This window comes from Canis aureus, chromosome 21 (assembly GCF_053574225.1).
Source record: "Canis aureus isolate CA01 chromosome 21, VMU_Caureus_v.1.0, whole genome shotgun sequence".
Lineage (NCBI taxonomy): Eukaryota > Metazoa > Chordata > Mammalia > Carnivora > Canidae > Canis > Canis aureus.
The window spans coordinates 7,207,195-7,227,748 of record NC_135631.1 but is presented as its reverse complement, the minus strand read 5'-3'; the positions used below and the strand labels follow the sequence as shown (position 1 = coordinate 7,227,748).

At 53.4% G+C, this 20,554-nt stretch overlaps 1 long non-coding RNA gene across 2 annotated transcripts; it reads right to left on the bottom strand.

Annotated features, from left to right (window-relative positions):
• Positions 1 to 15,846: 15,846 nt before the first annotated feature.
• On the bottom strand, positions 15,847 to 20,050 carry LOC144293207 (uncharacterized). Of its 2 annotated transcripts, none has more exons than XR_013360627.1 (2): positions 18,742 to 20,050; positions 15,847 to 16,185 (listed from the first exon to the last, which is right to left on the bottom strand). It is a non-coding gene; the product is annotated as an uncharacterized LOC144293207 (long non-coding RNA). The 2 variants fall into 2 exon arrangements; XR_013360628.1 differs by having other exon boundaries at positions 18,912 to 20,050.
• Positions 20,051 to 20,554: the final 504 nt, after the last annotated feature.

Below are 20,554 nucleotides of genomic sequence, written 5' to 3'. Positions count from 1 at the left end.
CCTCAGAGAACCCTTAAATAGAACATGCCAAATACCTTTAAAATATTAGCATTTTTGACTCAGCAATTCCCTTTCTAGAACCCTCCCTCCCTCACACACACACACACACACACACACACACTGAAATTATCAGACAGGGAAATCTGAACATATATGTCTGTTCACTGCAGTGATGTTTAAACCATAAAAAACTGGCAACAACCTAAATACGCATCATTGGGGATTGGAAAAATGCATCCACATGATACTGCTAAGAAACTCCCCTCTAACAAAGTGGGGAGCTGCCTTCAGTGTCCAGAAGATTCCACAACATACTGGTACCTGGCTAAAGTTCCAGACCACTGAGTAGCAGATTCATTGACAGGGAATGGAACACTTATACCTGAGGGGACCTGGAGAGAAGTCTGCAGGTGTCCCAGGGTTATCTCTGGAGGCAGGAATGGTTATTGGGTAGTTTTTACTTCTTTCCTTATGCCCTCCTACATCGTCCAAATTATATATGTATATAATTATTTTTATATATATAATTATTTTATATATTTATATATATATATATATATATATATATATATATATATATAATTATTTTTCAGCAGAAGTAGGCACAGTATTTTACAGTTTATAACAACATTTCCCTGCAATGGTGCTCCCTGGGGACATGGCAAAGGGGAGCAGCAGTAAATCTCAACCTCTGTCCCCTGACATTTGGGAGCTGGGTCAGTCTCAATCTGTTCCCTGGAAAGAGGGGGCAAATGAGCCAGGTTTGGATCTGGCAAGACAAGAGTCTTTTGTCCTCAAACTTGGAAGTCAGCCCTGTCATAAATTTTGCTTTCTTGGAAAGGTTCTGGGGATTCTAGGAGACTAAGGAGGATAGAGGTATAGGGAAGAATGCTTTGGTTTGCAAAGTACAGACACGACTCAAATTCCCTGAGGTTGTTGTATGGCTATATAACTTGGAGATTCAGGTACAGCTGGATCTGGGTGCTTAAACAAAGCCCCTGGGGTTTTTATTGCCATCCTCAGTTTCTCTTCCTCTTCCTCTCTATCTCTATATTCTTTTCCCCATTCTTCTCACCCCTACTCCCTTAGTAAGCTCCAGGGAGAACTCTACATGCCCTGGCCTGGGCCACATGCCTGTTCCTGTGACCAGAGGACATGAGGTACCAAGACTGCCAACCCCTTCTAAACCACAGAAGAAGAAAAATTATTAAAAACATTTTATAAGAAAGAGAGTACTATAGCCTGAAGAAGGAGGGGAATCTTGGTCCATAGGAAAAAATCACAGAGACCACGATCCACCACAGCTGCGTTCTGTGGACACTAGTCACACAGCTAGTGCACGCTCAGTGCTTTGCAGCTTTGTCTTCCATGGTTTCCACTAGATCTTGGGCGCTCACAGATCCTGATCCCCCTGATCCCCAAGCAGCTCAGAAACGCAGACAATATCATTCTCCCTTTACTGATGAGGGAACTGAGTTTCAGAGAGACTGGTGAGTCACCCCAGCTCACCAGGTAGCAAGTGGAAGAATTGAGACTAGCACTTAGGTTGTCTGGCTTCTTGTACTGCTTTGCTCCCAAGCTCGGGCTGCCAGGCGTCAACACCATCTTCATCACCACCACCATCGACATCAGCATCCCATCACTGCCACCACCACCATCACCACCCCCCACCACCATCATCACCACCCCCCATCACCATTTGTAACCGCCCATCATCACCATCACCATCATCATCGCCATTGAAAACAACCCATCACCACCACTAGGGTCACCACCATCGTCATCACCAACAACACTGTCACCATAACAACAAAAACATCTCTACCACCATCTGCCCGCAATTCAGCACAGAGCCATAGTTCTCAGCTGTAGGCACAGCCAAGGAACTGTGGATTTAAACCAAAACGGAGATTTGATTGAGTCAGATTTTCCTAGTGGGAACTCCTTTCTTGGCAGCCAGGCCTGGGCCCAGTTCTTTTGTGGCCGGGACCCAGCATTCCACTCCCAGCCTTATAATGCTTCTCCAAGATGGCTGAGCTGATTCCAAAGGCCTGTGACCATGTTCTGGGGAGAAACACACGTGAGTCACTGGGGCTGACATTCCTTGGGATCTGACAAGGTTTCTACTTTGGGAACCTGCTAACTGACTCAGCAGCGATTCACCCAGCAAATAGGCCGGTGAAGCTGAAAACATGCTTTTCTCATAAGCTTCATTGGGGCCACTGGGAGCTGGGGTCCGCGCCTACAGCTGTGTGTCTGGCCTCTCACTGACTCCCTTATGGAATTTGGGGTGGAACTGGGAGCTGCAGTGGCACACCCCAAGCCTACACACTGAGCAAAAGGAGGTGGCAGGACTTGAACCCAAATCTGTGTGACTCCAGAGCCAACAGTCAGCATTGCCCCATGCTGTCACCGTGCTGTCACCTTGCTGTCCCCCGGCTGGCCCTTTGGCTCTGCCAGTTGTTCATGGACTGGGGAGCCCCACAGAGAGATGGGACCTCTGTGGGGAGAATGGCTGGGTGGTCCTGGCTGGTGGTGACGGCGTACTCCATCGAAGCCCCCTAGGAGAGCCAGGAGCACATCAGAAGTTCTTCCTGGGGTAGAGAGCACCCTGTTGGGCTGCAACAGGTTAGGGTGTCACCAAGAAAGATATGGTTCTGGCTAGGGAAACTGTGAGGTGGAAGGAGACCACACAGGTCTCCTTGGGGAGAGTGCCACACCTCGGGGCTGTTGCCACCGTCCAAGCTGAAGGGTTAATGGTAAGAAGGCATTGCCAGAACCTGGAAGAAGCAAGTCCTGTAGAGAGGCTGGCCTAGGGAGAAGATGTGACCTTCAATCCAGGCATACCGCCTGCCCAAGCAGATCCCAAAGGGCTGATGCTATGACATGAATATTCTGACATCACCCTCCTCCCACCTCTTTTCTGCAACCGGGGCTCATGCCTGGCCAAACCCCAGATGAAGCCCCGAAATAGGATCCATCAGGCTCAGTCCCTGGTGCAGAGAGCAGGGCAGAGAACAGCCTGGAAGGGCAAAGGAAAGGGTATCCGGCACAGGGCATCTGGCCCTGTGGATCCACAGAGCCTCCTGTGATGGAAAGAAAATACCCTCAGTTTGCCGAATCCTGGAATGGGTCTGAGGCCAGACATTGAAATGTCACAAGAAGCACAGAAATCTCCTGAGGTTTCCCTTCCAGGAATGGAGAAGCATCAGGAAGGGGAGGTAGGTGGCCAAAGCAAGTTTACCCCCTGTGAAGCATGTGGGAGGACCAGGAAATCCATCCAATATCAGGCCTTCCAGTGGGTCTGGGGTCCTCAGGAGGCTTCAGGCAGCCTTTAATGCAGCACCCTCTCGTTCGGCATTGTGTCCCTTCTTCCTTCAAAAAGCACCTCTTTCCTGTGGGGGATCATCACAAAACCACCAGAATCATTGCCAGTGGTGGGTGGTCAGCCTGTGGAAACATCCTTCCCTTTCTGGGGCTTGTCGGAAGATGCCCAGGTACCACCTGTAGCACTATGGAGCCTGAACACCTCCACTGCTGGTTCCTTGGGCATGGACTCCTTCATCTGATGATGATGGAGTGTGTCCCCTGGCCAGGCTCTGGAGACATACCAGGAACCTGCCACTCCTTCTGCTTTTGAGGAGCTCAGAGTCTGCTATGATGGAGGAAATGCAGGCACTGTGATTGCAGATAGGAAAAGCATCTAGCTCAGACTTGGAAGATCAGGGGGTCACTCAGAAGAGGTTCTATGACCTATGATCTGAAGGGGTTTTAGCCGAAATACCCACAGCACGGCATTGCACTCACCCACTGAGTGAGAGCTCTAAGAAATGATGTCATTCAGAAGCTGCAGAGATGCCATGAGGAGGAATGTGAGGGGGTGGCAATCAAAGGGGGTACGGACATAGGTGTGGGGATCTCAAGAGCTGCCAGCCAAGACAACATGGTAAGGTTTTATGTAAGGCAGAAGTAGAAGTTGAGAAGGGGCCTTCTGGCTGCTAGGTGGAGAAAGGATTGAAACAGAGCAAGACTGGAGTTTGACAGGCCAGCAAGGAGGCTGTCAGAGCAGCCCCTGTGAGAGCAGACAGTGATTATGGGAGTGGAGAAGGAAATTTTGACAGACCCAAGAGCTCCAATGAATGTTAAAGAGGCCAATTTGCTGATGGTTTCCCCACAGGGAATGAAAGAGAGGGTGGTGCCGAAGATGACTTCTGGGCTTCTGTTTGGAGAAATAGCTGGGTGGTAGTAAGTTTACTGATGGAGAACCTAGGAGAGGAAGGTCTGGGATAAGATAGTGAGTTTCTCTTTTCCCGTCATGGCTTAAGTAACTGGAACTCTATTAGCCCTTCTAACATAACAATCATAAAACTGAACAGGATTTGAGCCCATGGTTTTCAACATTGTATCAAAGGCAGAACAAGACTGTGATCCCCAAGAGAAGGAAAAAACCCAGGTGAACACCATGATCTCCCTGGGCCTGTGCTTGGGGACACTTCCTTAATCACAGCACAGTGACTGGGCACCCAGGTAGAACAGAGATTCCACTGAACTGAGGAAGCAGAGAGGAGAGTTTGGGATAAAGCAGCTATGATCTACAGGGCTAGAATATGGAGAGGAGGAACCTGCATGGGTAGGGGGAGGAAGTCTATGTGAGGTCACCTGAGGTGGTCTCAACCCTGAAAAGTTTGAGAGTGGAACAGAGATACTAGATGTCAAGCAGTACTAGGGAACTTTGGGGTTCTTATTCAACCAGAGTGGAGCAACCTCATCAAACCCTGGGGCATTTATCTGTGACACCAGAAAGGCCTCACCAACAAGGACCACACCTTAGAGGAAAGTCTACTGTAGGATATAAGTCCTAAAACCAGAACTCAACAAGATTTTCAGTTTGGAGCTTAATTCTCACCAAGTTAGGGAAATTTGGAAGACATCTTAAGCTTTTGACCTACCTGCCATAACATATAATAAACCAAGACCACACATCTTTACGAAATCTGTCAGTAATTGAATTGCCTGCTAGAACAGAAACCAACCCCTTTTAGAGGAAGACATCTGAATCCAGAGTTTCTACAGTATGTCACCCACAGTGTCTGATACATAATCAACAATTACCAAATGTACAAGGAAACAGGAAAATGTGACTCATAGTCAAGAGGGAAAAACAACAGTCAATAGAAATCAATCTTGGATAGTAGATTTATCAAATAAATCTTTCAAAGCAGTCATTATAAATACGATCAAGAAATTAAAGAAAAATATGCTTGAAGAATTCATGGAAAATATGGCCATAATAAGGGAGCAGATAAGGAATCTAGGTGGTGAAGTGGAAACTGTAATAAAGAACCAAATGGAAATTCCAGAACTGAAAAGAATAACTGAAATGATAAATTCATTGGATGGGATCATGTGTTATTCAGTTTGAAATACACCATGATGCCTGTAGGATATCCAGATGGAGAAATTAACATATGCAGTTGGAGGCGTGAGTCTGAAATTCAGGAGGGAGACAGACTGGAAGATATTTGAAAGTCATCAGCATGGAGATGTGAATGGATAAGCTCACATCTAAGGTTGTGGGGAGTGGGATAACCCTCACCTCAGCCAAAGCTCTCACTGCCACTGGGGAGGTAGAGCAAACAAATAAAGAAACACCAACCTCCAGAGAGCTTAGGTGACTGCTGTCTAGAGCTGCTGGGTGGGGAAACGATTAGAATGGAGCACCTACCCTTTCAATCCCCCCTCTCAGAGGATTTGGCCCCCCAAGCATAGCCTCAGCCACTCTTGCCCCTTTCAATCTCCAACTACTAACTATAAGCACCTCGTGAAGCAGAGAGGGGCCTTGGGGATGCTTCTCTGTCAATTAGAGCTGCTTTAGAAAAACAACAATGAATGGGGCTCCCTGCTGGGTGCCAGGCAGACAAGTTCTCCCACCCTTGCAAAATGTGTTCTGTGATCTTGCCTGATTCTGGAACCAGCAGCCCTCCCGTGGAGGCCCCATACCCCTAGGCTCCGGAACCTCAGGAGGGGAGTAGAAGGAGTGGCAGCTGTCAGGAGCTGCTCTTGGCAGCCCAGGTCCCTGGGCCTGTTGGAACAGGCTGCTTAGATGAGGATGAGGAGCTCCCCATCCAGTGGATAAGTAATGATTAATTATAGTCTTTATCTGAGCTCCTACCTTGGGCAGGCACTGTGCTGAGCATGTGACATGAATTGCCAGAATATTCCCATGAAGTGACAAAGCCCAGTTTTCCAGCTGAGCATACAGAGGTTTTGAGAAGGTCAGCGACTAACACAAGGATAAGACAAAAACCAGTTAAGACTGGGATCTGAACCCAGGTCTCTCTGACTCCAGAGCTGTGTGTTTAGACTCAGGTGTGTGTCCATCTGGTTTTCAAACCCATTTCTTCCAGAGTGATCTTGGTCTCTGCAAATGGCTCATCATTTTCTTGGTTGCTCAGGCTAAACACCTGGGACTCATCCCCTCTCCCCTTCTCCCACAACAGCCAATTTATTAACCAAACCCTGTTGTTTCCACTTTCAAGATATGCCCTGAACCTGCCCCACCTCTCCAGCTATACCTCAACTGCCCTTCCCAGCTTTGTCTGCTATGAGCCTTCTAACCGCCTTCCCTGTATAGCCCCACATGGTAGCCAGAGTGATCCTTTGGAAAACTTACTTAGACCAGTTACTATCCTGCTTCACACCTTCCCTTGGTTTCACATCTTGCTCAAAACAAAATCCACAGTTCCTACCCCCTAAGACCCTGTATGATCTACACCTCCCTCTTTCTTGCCCTCATCTCAGTCCTAAGCCCCTTGATATTTCTGCTTCAAGTGCACAAGCCTTATTATGTTTTTGTGAAAGCCTAACTTTTTCATTCCTCAGGACCTTTGCATTTACTGTTCTTCTGTCTTCTCCAGATCTTCACACAGCTGACTTCTTGTCAGGTCTCAAGTCAGATATTACACTCTTTCCATGATCACTTAACTAAAGTACTTGTCCCCAAAATGAGTCTATTACATCTTCCAACAGTCATAACTCTTCAAATATTCTTATTTGGGGGTTTATTTTCATGCTATCTATTTTTCTCAACTAGATTTCAAGCTCCCTGTGGGCATGGATTGTGTCTGCCTTGTTCCCATCCATCTATTCAATGATCCGTCTGACCATCCATCCCCTGAGCACGATGCTGGGTATAGAGGACCCAGAGGACCACTCTATGCTGGGTGCTGAGGATCCAGAGATTACCAGAACATGGAGTCTGCCTAGAAACTCCCAATTTAGTCCTCCTGTTCCTTCTGTTCCCCATATTGTGAGCTGGCTGAAGCAGGAACTTCATCTTGCTTGTGGGTAGAACCAGGTAAAGCCCTGGGAGGTCGTTCCTGTTTGTGGGTATGTCTTCAGTCTCTGGAGCCACTGAGAGAATCAAGGAGAAGACTCCATCCTACTCTTAAAAGTCAGAGGAAGAATTACAAAGTTCAAGGTGAAGTGCTAAAGGCCTGAGGTGGAGTGTAGTCTGTGTGCTACAAGACAAGAAGAAGAAGCAAGATGGTGCCTGGAATAGGTAAGTTGCCTTCCAGGAGGAGTTAGAGCTAAAGCTGATCAAAGGAAGGAGACTCTGGAGAAGAGGAACAAAGGAGGCAAGCAGGGTGCAGAGGCAAGAATATGGGCAGTATAAATGTGGGCTGCTGGGGGGAGTGAGGATAAAGAGCACAGGCTTGTGCCTAGCAAACTCCTACTCATCTTTTGATACCCAGCCTCAATGACCCCATATTTGGGAAGGCTTCCCTAAACCATCCCAATCCCATCCTCAGCAGGGATAATAATAATGATGTCAATGGTGATGCAAATAGGTCATAATAGTCATTAAGCACCTTCTATGCCAGGCATGATGCTATGTATCTTAAGTGCTTTGTCTTGTCTAACCATAACAATCCTGGTGGTAGACACTACCCCAGCCCTATTTTTCTGGTGAGAACCTGAGGGTGAGTCCCTGAGACATCTCCTATCCATGCTTGGTTTACACCTTCTCAGCTACAGAACCTCCCTGAGTCACCATAGGGATTTATTGTCTTCTAACAGTTTCCCTTCCCCACACCCAGCACACACACTGGGAGTGCCACCAGGGCAGGGACAGTCTGATCATTTTCTGGATCCCTGGAGCCCAGCAGAGGAAGTAGCTGAGTATGAGTGACACTTGTTTGAATATTGGATGGATGAATATATGGATAGGTGGATGGATGGATGATTGATTGGGTGTATGACTGGATGTATGGATGAATGCATGTATATATGTGTGGATGGATGGATAGATAGATAGATAGATAGATAGATAGATAGATAGATAGATGGATAGATAGATAACTGGAAGGATGGAAAGTTGGATGGGTTGGTGTATGGGTGGATAGACGGGTGGATGGATGGATGCGTGAGTGGGTGGATGGATGGATGGATAGATAAACTGGAAGGATGAATAGTTGAACGGGTTTGGTTGGTGTATGGGCTGATGGATGGGTGAATAGGTGGATGGGTGGATGGATGGATGGATGGATGGATGGGTGGATGGATGGATGAATAGTTGTCTAAAGGAAGGGTCCCACACCCTTCCATCCCTCCAAAACGATTAGTTTTGTGGCTACTCAGTATTGCCCATTGAAGGATGTCTCTTTTGTGTGCAGGGAGCCAGGGGTTAGGCCCAGCCCCTCCCACCTTCCCCAGGCACATTCTTCTTCCCTCTGTCACCCCCCTGTTAGGCCTCATATCCTGGCACCTACATGAGGGGCTCGGCTTTGTGGGAGGCTTCGCCTGAACAAAATCCCCATGATCCTTGTTCTCCCACCCCTTGCAGATGCCTCTGGCTTTGGCCTCCCCCTCCTCAGCTTCCCAAATCCCGTCCCCCAGCCAGCCCCCACCCCCAGCCCCGTCAGCCACCATCACTGCAGCTGTCCACACTTACAAAGCCCGACTGTTCGATAAGGCTGGGCCAGCTGGAACGAGACACTTCCCGTCCGACGGGAGGTTCTGCACGGAGCCTGAGGGCAGCTGTCGGCTCGGGGGCGCAGAACCGGATCTGGGGCCTACTCCTGGCCAGCATCCTCTCTGCCCGCCCCCCACCCCACCCTCTGCCTCGGCAGAGGCTCCTCTAGGCTTGGTCTTGGGTCCTAGAACTGGCTTCTCAGACTGAAAGGATGGGATGGAGGCTCTGAGGGGGAGAGGCTTTAGCTGTTCAAACCTCCCAAGACCCAACGTTGCAGTGGCTTGGGGAACCTGCCCCTGTATGAGGTGCGGGATCAAGGGCTCCACAGTCCACAGGAGTCGGGGGGGTGGTGGGATTTGTGGACTCTCTCCCCAGGGCGATGCTCTCCTCCTTAGTCATCAGCCACCAGCTTCGGGACAGTACATACAACAGGCAGCCCGTGTGGTCACCCATGGCCAAGACAGACACCAGTGTTGACTGGGGGCCAGCACGGTGCGCCCAGCCCTGCGGGGAGGTGATGCACCCTTTCCGGAGAAACCATCCACCGGGGTCTTCAGTGCAGCCGAGACCATCACCGCCATCCCCTCAGCTTGTTCACAGCTCACTAGGTGCTCAGCTGTTTCGTGAGCACCTACTGCGTGCCAGGCGCGGGACCCCAATAGGCCCAAGCCCCTCTACCTGGGGCCCCTCACGCACAGCCTCCTCCACCTGGGGCCCACTCACCGGACCCCCGGCCCTGCAGGGCACTGCCAGTTCTGGCTCCGATCCCTCCCAAAAGGCTCTAATTACATCCTGGGTAAAACAATTAGGATGAAACTGAGGGTTTTTCTCTCTCTCCCCCTGGGCCGGGCCTGTTTAATAACTTAATTAAATAAACAGAATTATAATTATAATGTTAATATTTCCTTTCTGTAATGCGGCCCATTCTGCTGGGAGAAGCCTCTCTGGGCAAAGGGAGCCCCCCGCAGCCCCCAGCCCCTCCCCTGTGGGAGGCTGGCCGCCCCCCGCCCGCCCGCTCTCCTGCCCCGGGCCCCGCAGTGCTGGCAGGAACCCCAAGCAGGGGAAAAGCCGCGTCCCCTCCATCCTGAGTGTTTACAGTCGGGCTCAAACCACACGATGGAAATTACTCTGAAGCTCCTAATTGCACATTTCCTTCCTCCAATCTTTTTCTTCTGACAGTCAACTTTGAAAACGTTCACCACTTAATTCCCCAGGAGGGAAGGGGGAGAAGGAAGGAGGCTGTTGAAGGGGGGCGGGCAGCATCCCCCCTCCCCGAGGGTCCAGGCCTGGGGTGAGTGAGCTTTGTCTCCCGGAGGCTCATCTCCTCATCCGTAAAATGTGATAAAGAATATCCATCGACAGCGTGATGGTACGCGATGGGCCGGCGCCTAGTAGGTGCTCAATAAATGCAAGGCTGCTTTGTCCTGCAGCTGTTGTCTCTGCGCACAGGGGACCGAGGGGATCACAGAGGGCTGCCTGGGTCACGCCAGCCTGGACTCTTACTTACTAGTAGGGCAGGAGGCCCCGGGAAACTGGTTTGCTTGCTTTGGGACTCAGTTTCCAGATCTGTAAGAGGGAAATAACCATGATCACCTCACCGAGTGATCACAGAGGATGGGAGATGGGGCGAGACGTGGAAGGAAGCATAGTGAACATTGGCATTGAGCCCTTCGGGTCCGTCTGGGGGTGGCTGGGTGGGCTTGGGGACAGACTAGGCTCCAGCTCTGGAAGTACCAAACTCAGGAATGTTGCCGGGCTTCACGGATGCAGTAGCCCCGCTGTGAAAGAGGCAGGTCAGAGCAGGGCAGGAGGCAGGCAGTTTGCATGCCTCCTCACGGGGCAGCAGCTCTCCTGCCCAGACGCTTGGGGCCCGAGGGGCCTCGGCTGCAGGGGTGATGAGGAAGGTAAGGCTGCGGGGTCAGGAGATGCCCTCTGCCTGTGCTAGAACCTCGGCCGAGGGAGCACCCGGGCCTGCCCTGTCCTTCCCTGCCCAAGACTCTGCCCCCACAGCTGTGCCTGGACCCCAGAGCCAGGCATCTGGCTTCAGCCCTTACTCACTTGTGGCCTTGAGCAAGTCACTGAACCTCTCTGAGCCTCTGTCTCTAAACCTGTAAACTGGGAATAATCACTGTGTTGCTGGGATGACTGGTGAATTAACGCCTATCAGCCCAGGTCCTGGCACACAGTAGGCACTCAGCAACTGCTGGCACAATGTTCATGACGGTTATTCATTCCTTCCCAAGCTGGATGCCAGCCCCGGACGTTCCTGCAGCCCATCTCCCAGCCACCTCCGCAGGCATCGTCTAGGCCAAGGTCAGGACACGTGTTCTGTGCTGGGAGTTCCTCTCCTGTCCCCATAGCCTGGCCTCCCCTGTCTGGAGGCCCACTTCTCCCGGGCCCTCCTCCTGGAGGGGGAGGAGGGACCCCACACTCTGCACATGCTCTCAGCACGTCCTACCTCCCTCATGGGTTCCTCTTGGGCCGACATCCAGACTGGGACTCCGGAGTGCCTGGCTCACCTCCGCTTCTCTTCCTTCTGCTCTTGCCCCAGGTCCCATGGAAGCCCACGGGAGAGCTAAAGCATTCGCTCTGGAGCCTGCCCAGGGATGGAGGGAGGGCTGGAGGGCCGCGAAGGCAGAGTGGAGTAGGGGGTGGCCGTGGAGGCTCCGTGAGTCAGATGGAGTTGAGATTCTTGAGAGGAGGTTGGAATGAGTTCAAGAGCGACAACGGATAGGGCTCCCGGGACGGTCTCTGGAAGGACGTGTCAGGGCGACAGCCGTGTTCGAGGCTACGCACCATTCCCTGAGGTGGGGAGCATCACGGAGGACTAGGTTGGGGCTGGCGGGTGAGCGACAGTTGGGTCAGGAGTGTGGTTAGTTGAAGGTGACTTTGAGCACCCGATGGGGACACCGAGGAGATGTTGGGGATAGTTTTGGGGTGTCCCTGAGCACCTGAGGGGACAGCGAGGAGTCGTTGGGCATAGACCTGAGGCTCAGCAGAGACAGTACTGCTCTGGGATGCCGGGCAGTTATTGTCATGTTTCACCCCAGAATCACACAGGGACCTAGGAGCAGAGCCGGGACCAGGGCCCTGTGTCCGCTACCCCCACGCAGCCCGGATACTCTTTCCAGCCCTCCCTGTGTTTTCCAGGAGGACACAGGGTGGACGAAGCCCAAAGAGGAATGTTCCCTTGAAAACACAAATCCTTTCAGCTGTTTTCCTCTTGACTTATTGGCAAAAGCCCAAAATCTATACATTTTTTTCTGGTGAAAATAATAGCAAATCTGCCTTGGTCACTCCCAGTGTGAAATTGGAGGCAGCAGACACCATTCCCAGCCCTGGCCTCCTGCGTCAGGGGCTCTGTGCCCGGGAACAACAGGTGCTGTGGGCGGGAGGCCTGGAGCAACTGCCCTCTCTCCGCCCGATGCCCCCTTCTGGAAGGACCTCATCCCTCCACGCTGACGTCACCCCAGGTCTTGTTCTTGGGCCAAGAGCAGCAGAACCTCAGCACACCCCACACCAAACCCACCCCTTCACCTCCTTTCCCCTAGGCTCTCCCTCAGCATCCAGGCACCCAGCCACAAACCTGGGGGCATGGTGACTCCTCCCTGGCACCCCACTGACTCCCCTCCTCTGCTCTCAAGTCTGCCCTCATGCCTCCAGCCCACGAGGGCAACTCCGCCAGTTTGCTGCCACCTCTGGACTCATGCTCATGTGCCCTGCACCTGTCACTGAGGCCTTTCCAGCAGGACCCAGCAAATGTCCTGCTGAGTGGACTGCAGGTCACTCCTGGTGGCCTAGGAGGCACCAGCAGACCCCGCCACGCCTGAGCCCACTCCAGGGCCTGTCCTGGGGTCCCCACCACTGCCCACACCTCCACGTGACCCCCAGCTGGGCCCCATGAGGCCAGTTGCCAACCTTCCTGTGTTCTCTCTTGGCCATGCTGTTCTGTCTCCCAGAATGCACTCCTCGTACCCCACCTAAGCCAGATCCCTTCTCCCTGGTGCCTCCCAAGGCTCAGCCCGGTGCTTCTACCCTGGAAATGCATCCTCCTCCTTTCTCCACTGGGCACCCCGGGAGCAGATGAGTCCTGGGGGTGGCCCGGCAGCCTCTACCCCCTTCTCCAGGCAGGGCCCTCCGTGCATGTGGGAGGCAGTGGCAGGGGGTAGGAGGGCTTGGTTAGGAGTTGGGTGCCACAGCTGGACAGAGCCAGGTTAAGATCCACACAACAATGGGGAGATCTCAGGCAGGCCATCCCTGTCTATGATCTGCTTGGGGAACAATAGGACCTATCCTACAGGGATATCCTTCATTCTTTATGGGCTACCCACTATGTGCCCCTCATGGTTAGAGATGCGAGAGGATAAGGTAGTGAGGGAAATGGCTAAAACCCCTGTGAAAAGTTACAGATGTCCTGGTAGAGAGACGGCGATTAACAAGACCAAAGCAGGGATCCCTGGGTGGTGCAGCGGTTTGGCGCTTGCCTTTGGCCCAGGGCGCGATCCTGGAGACCCGGGATCGAATCCCACGTCGGGCTCCCGGTGCATGGAGCCTGCTTCTCCCTCTGCCTGTGTCTCTGCCTCTCTCTCTCTCTCTCTCTCTCTGTGACTATCATAAATAAATAAAAAAATTAAAAAAAAAAAACAAGACCAAAGCATAAACTGTTGCACATCAGATAGTGCTGAGTGTTACAGAGTATTGGGGGGCAACTATAAATGGGGGTTCAGGGGAGGTTAACTGAGCAACCGTCATCTGAGTAAAGACCCAAAGGAGAGGAGGAGGCAAATCATGTGGGTGTCCTGGAAAGAGTGTCCCCAGTGGAGGGCACAGCAAGTGCTAAGGCCCTGGGGTAGGAGGCTGCCTACAGTTTAAGGAGCTGTGGGTTAGCCATTGTGGCTAGACTTAAGGAATGGGGGAATGGGAGCGATGAGGTCAAAGAGGGGTTGGGCAGGTATGGGCTTCAGGTCTGGTCAAGACTGCAATCTCCTCTCAGATGAAGCCCTGGGGGTGAGCACAGAAGGCATGACAAGCCTCACTGCCTTCAGAGCCAAGAGAGGGAGCCACAGTGGACCTCTGCTGTCAGCCAGGGTGCCTTGGGCCCAAGTGGCAGGGGAGGTGGCAAGCAGCGGACGGGCAGGCCAGGACTTGTGGAGCCCTCCAGAGCATGCCCGGCACGGGGGACACACTCTGTGGGCCGGAGAAATTCGTTCGGCCAATACCTGATGAACAGGAATGTGCAGGGAGACAATGACAGTGACTGAGGCCCAGGATTCAGCAGAGGGGGCTCCTCTGAGCAGGACAGTAGTAGCCTCCAGGCTGGGCCTGGGCAGCTGGTGTGGACAATTTGGGTTGGGGGGTCATGTGGCCGCAGTGGGAGGAACGGGAGGATGCCTTTCCGGGTCCCAATCCCTCCTGGCTCTGGCTGGGCAGGACCCCGCGTCCTCCCAGAGGAACAGTCGAGATGCAAGTCTGCATGGGAGACCCCACTGCTGGCCAAAGGGCCCGGGTTTGGGAGACTTGGGTGTCCCCCGCTTTCTGAACCAGCACATTCTAACTCAACTGACCTCTGGCCCCCACAGCTCACTTCCTGACGGCCAAGGGAAGTGACATCCTGCAACGGTGCAGATGCTCCTTGAAAAGGAAGGAAGAACATTCTGGACACGAGCACACGGGCGGCTGGTGGAAACGGGTTCTGCCCATCAGCAGGTTTCGTTTCAACACGTTCCTTCACTGCGTGGTGAGCGCAGGGGAGGCCTGAGGTCCTGGCAGTCCCAGCGGCTCCTGGAGCTGTGCCCCTGGGCGTGTCCCCTCCCCTCTCAGGACCCCTGTGTCCCCTGCTCAGGTCGTCGGGTGCACTCCTGCGAAGAGGGGACCTCCACCTGGACTGTCCTCCGTGAGAGGTCCTCTCCCTCCCGTGATAGTGAGAATTCCGATTCCAGGCTGCCGGGGCCTCGTGCCCTCTCTCCTGGCCCTGCCCGACTTTGAGTCTCCACGGCGTTGGGCCAGGTGAGTCCCAGGAGCGGCAGGGTGGCCCCTGGCAGCCCTTCCTAGGCCAGGACAGCCAGCAGTGGCTCAACTGCACACGGACGTGTCTCCAAACGACACACATACACCTCATGAATCCAAACCAAATGGGTGCCCAGCTGAGCATCTCCTTAAGCAAAGCTCAAATGTGTCTAGAGCTGTTCTGGTGCCACCAACACAAGGAGGAAGGTGACAGAGAACGTGGGGATGGGGACTGTGACTGGAACCAGGTGCAGCTGAGGCCTCTTCCTATTGCACAGTGTATGTATGACATACGACCCCAGGCAAGCTTGGACCAGGGGCCGGGGGGGGCACCGTGCCATTGCCAGAAACGCCGGGAATCACCTAGGGGCCTGTTGGGGCCTCTGTGGCTTAAGCGAGTTGGGAGGAGCTCCCGATTCCTCCACCGCCAGCCCCCTCCAGCCACAACTACTCTCAAGATGCCCAACAGGGGCCCCGATCCCTGACCCCACCGGAGGCAAGGGCCTTGGGAACGTCTGTTGCCACATGCCCAGCATTCTGCTGAGCCAAGGCCATTTTGAAGGTCGTGTGTTCCTTCTGAGTAAGTTCCCAGCTGAGAGGCCACCAGGCATGGTGCTGGGAAGGGGGGCATGCAGAGTCCCTAGCAGGCCTCCTGCTGCCTGTGTGGCTGAGCAGCCTCCTCAGAGCCTCTCGGTGTCGGTTTTCCCACCTGCAAGATGGGACCGTGGCCCCTCGTGGCTCTGACTCTTACAGGCCGTGGCGCTGGCTGCTCCCCTCGCAAGTGAGCCCCTTCAGTGAGAAAACCACTGGCGCCTTCTAAGCTTCCATCGCACACCAGCAGCTTCACATGTATCCTAGCTCTTAGATCAGCCTACATGTATTAGCTCATTTTATTACTACAAGGATCCCTATTTTACAGATGCGCGCAATGAGGTGCAAAGCAGTTTTCCAAGGACACGCAGCCAGAGAGGGGCAGCCTGAGCCCAGAGCCCAAGCTCCTAACCACCGTGCCACCTGCCTCCCTTCCAGGGAAGCAGAGAAGGTCCCGAGAAGCAAGGAGCTGGCCGCGTTCACACAGGCCTCTTGATTCGCTTCTACCCACATTGTCCAGGGTCTCCAATCTTCCAGGCCTGACATGGGCAGCTTCTCCATGGGAGACGAATGCCAAATAAATGTGTCCTGCAGTGAGCTACCTCTTGAGATCCCTGCGAAAGATTAATAAAATCTTGTCAAAGAACAGGAGGATTCACGCCAACCCGCCAAGTCCATCAGGCGTCTACAGATCTTCCTCAATTCACGATGCAGTAACGTCCCGATCAACCCATACTAAGCTGAAAATATTAAGTCAAAAATGCATTTAATACACACCTAGCCTATGGGACATCATAGCTCAGCCTAGCCAGCCTGAAACACGCTCACAGCACTGACATCGGCCTACAGTTGGACAAAATCATCTACACAAAGCCTATTTTGTAATAAAGCATTAATATCTCATGTAATGTATTGAATCCGGTGCTGCTCAGGGGCAGGTGACAAACAGAGCGTCTGTGTGGGTATAGATGGCTGTCAGCGCATCAGCTGTTGACGCCCGAGACCACCTCTGCCCCACATCCCCAGAGAGAGAGGATCACTGGCCCGGGAAAAGATCTACATTCGAGCTTCGAAGCATGGTCTCTATGGAGTGCTTATCACTTTCACGCCATAGTCAAGATGAGGAGTGTCTGCAATCAGCCTAATTTCCTCTTGTAACCTTGGGAAATCGAACGGGGCGCAGCCTATCATAGGGCCCACGCACAGCGATCATCCACCTCTTGTACAAAAGGGTTAGGAGTAAAAATGTTCTGTGGTTCCCTCTGATGCTTAAAGAGAAATCATTAGTGCAGAGACACGAAAATTCAGTGGAATTTCAAACACAAAGCAAACGTGGCGTTATTGGGATACAGCGTTTGGTGGAGGGAGAGGTGTCTGCTGGATTGTCGAACCGGTATGGCATTCTGGCAACAGCCGCCCGCCTCCTCCTCGGGCACGATCTTTAGAGAGCGGGCGAGGAGTGGGGTCAGGGTTTCTCCAGGGCTGGCACGGTGCTGGGCAAACTGAGTGCACACAAGGAATATGAAGGGGGTGAATGAATGAATGAGTGGTGTGCAGGAGACAGGGGAGGGGCGCAGGTGAGCCATTCCCCCCTCCTTGTCCTGGTGAACTACAATGTGTTTCCAGGAGCCCACGTCTCAAGGTGGCAGACCCAGGCCTCACAGCAGGAGGTACCTGTCCCACCCACCCAGGGAGTGCCTGGCCAGTGAGGGTCAGAGAGCTCCTGGGCCAGAGTGGGGCTCAGAGGGCATCCACCCCCTTCCAGGAGACCACACTTCCACACTGTCCAGCCCTTTCCCTGCAGGGCTCCAGGGGCCAAACTCTTGGCCCATCTGTCTGGGGCAGGCTAAGTGCCCCCACACCCTTGGCATCTGCTCAAGAAGATTCCAGGGAAGTGGCCTTTGGGATGAGACACTGTATGAATGAGGGAATGTGTGGTAGGAAGTGACAGTGGTGACTCAGGGTGACTCAGCCTGGAACCTGCCAGGGGCCACTGAGCAGCCGTCTGTGGCCACAGCAGCCCCTCAGCCACCCACCTCGGACCAGAGGTCAGTTCTCCGTTCCCCAGGGCCCATGTCTTGGGCTGGCCTTGTAGCCAGATGTTTGGAGAATGGTGGGGAAGAGAGTGCATGGCAGGTGCCTGGACCGAGGCCAGGAGTGGATTAAGGGAGAACCCGTGTGCAGAAGCGGAGAGGGGTTGGGTTGCTACCCCTGCCCCTGGAGAACCCAGGGGTCTCCACTTGCCGTCCTTAGAAGCCCATCTCATCTAGTAAGTCTTCATGGTCAGACAGGGAACTCGAGGCCTAGAGCAGAGATGAGGCCAAGGAGTTGAGAAAGCTGAAGTGAGAGAAAGATCCTAGATACTGGCTGTGGCTTGGGTCAGTGACCCCCAGGCTGTTTTCTGGTTGGTGGAAGACACGGGCATCACTCCATGTGTGCCAAAACTCTGACCAAGAGGTCCTATTGTCCCCTCCAAGGTCTCTGCTAGAATCATCCCACTTTCCCACATTCCATCCTTGAGATGATTTCAGGTGCTCATTCCACTGTCTACCAACCCACCAATCCATTAATCTATCTATCCATTCATTTATCTATCCATCCTCCCTCCATGCATCACCCACTCACATGCCCACCCATCCACCCATCCATCCACCCACCCACATGCCCACCCATCCATCCATCCACCCACCCACATGCCCACCCATCCATCCATCCACCCACCCACATGCCCACCAATCCATCCATCCATCTACCCACTCACATCCACATCCACCCATCTATCCACCCACCCATATGCTTATCTATCCACCCATCCATCCCCTCACCCACATGCTCATCCACCCATCCATCTACCACCTACATGCCCATCCATCCATCCATCCATCCATCCATCCATCCATCCAATGTGAACCCTTCCTTGGAGCCTGCCCATGTCTTCAGCATCCCTTTGGAACACACACACACACACTCCCCCTTTGTTCATTCATGCCCCATTCACTACATCTGTCTACCCATCCCTCCATCGATCCATCACTAATGCATGCAAGCATCCATCTCTTCACCTACACATCTATCCATCACCTATCCACCCATCCATCCATCAATTACTTATTCACTGAACAAAGCTTAGTAAACTTTGACAAGGTCTCAGGCCCTGTGACTTTCCTTACATCTCCCATTTCTCCATGCTCTGCTCTTCCTCTCCAGCCATGAAACCTTTCCATCCCAACAGCCTCCATGACTCCAGGTCATGGCCCCTGACCCTCAGGAGCTCACAGTCACCAGTTTTCTGGATCGGGACCAGGAAAAGTCTAGACCAGGCAGGACTGCTCCCTCCCACCTTCCTTGTCAACTGTGGGGTCTTTGGTCTTGTTCCTGCTGCTGTCGACCTTCTTCCCTCATCTGGTTGGAGAGGGAGAGGCCCCAAAGCTCCCTATTCTCCCGCCAGCTGGATCAAGGAGAACGGACTTGCTGCCGGGAAGGCCTGGGGCTCCAGACGCTAGGGCAGCACTGAGTATGAGCAATGCTTGTCGTTTCCTGTCTGGCCCCAGCCTGCCCCTCCCAGGGCTCCTAGGTGCGTCTGTGGTCCTGGGCTGCAGGGCCTAATTAATTCTGGACTGGCCCAGTGCTTTGAGATCTCTGGATAAGAGGGAATTCCAGAGGGGCAGCTCAGCCTCATAAAATCATAATTGGTTGTGTTTTTATAATCATAATAATACCTTACAGCTTTTGCATTTCAAAGCACTCCGCACCTATGGTTGGATTTGGTGCCTACAGCAGCCCAGACTGGAGGGGCCAGAGCAGGGGGCAGTGGAGACCACCGAGCTGCACAGAGCTGTGTGGCCCTGGACAGGACTGTCTTCTGGAGCCTCGGTCTTCTCGACTGTACAAGGGGAAGCAATGCTGCATCCTGCAGGTGCACAGAACAGGAGGCTGCAATCTGTGGGTGAAGCTGGCAGAGCTGATGGGACTGTCCCACCTGCCATTGAGAAGCCATGTCCCCTGCATGGTCCAGAAGGTGCCTCGGATGAGCCTCCCTGGCAACATCCTCCACCGGCCTCGCCCTCCATGTCACTTCTGAGTATCAGTGCCCATCTTTTATTTTCTCCACAGTATGGTCATTCCCCGTTATGGACTGTGAAACACAGAGGAGCCAACCCAGTCTCCACGGGTATCAAAGGCCATGGGTGGTCCCACAGATGGAACCCCCCCCCCAACGCAGCTGGGAGCCCATGTCGAGTCCAGGCCCCAGCACTACAGCCTGTTGACAGCTGCTCAGAATCATCCTTATCCCTGTGCCTCTGGGTCCCAGATCCCTCCGAGCCTGCAAACAAGAGAGCTACTGAGACGTCTCTGGGGATGGTCCAGGGTCCCTGCTCTGGCCCAGAGAGAAAGGACCCCAGGCCTGGGTAGTAGGAGCAGGACTGACTGGGCCTCTCCCCCGACAGTCCTTCCTCCTTGGTTTAATCCTGAGGTCGCCTATTGCCACCCTGCCTCTGCTCTTCCCAAACTGGCCTCGGCACTGGGACTCAGTTTCCCCTCTGGTGATGGTCTCCGTTGCCCCTTCCCATTGGGTCCGAGTCTGTCCCCAGCACCCCCTCCCGGGGAGGCTCCACAACTCTGCCTGAGCCTTGGCAGGAGGGGGAGGCTTGCCTCCCCTCCCAGGCCCCCTGCCCAGGAGGCCCCTCCCCTCACCCACCCTGCCCACGGAGGCTTCCAGAAGCTGGTTCTGGAAGCAAACTGAGACCACAAAGTCTTCCCATCATCCTTGGGAAATGTCAGAGCTGCTCGGTTTGGCTTTCCTGTTCAGTTCCCCTGGGAGCCCCAGTTCTCCCCTGCCCTGCAGCCCCCAACCCCACAGCTGTGCATTCTCCTCTCCCACGGCCCTGATGGCCCTCAGCGCCTCCAACGTGACACCTTCCTTCTTGCCTCCAGCTTTCTCAGGTACCAACCTCCACCTGGAGTCCCTCCCTGCCTCACCTC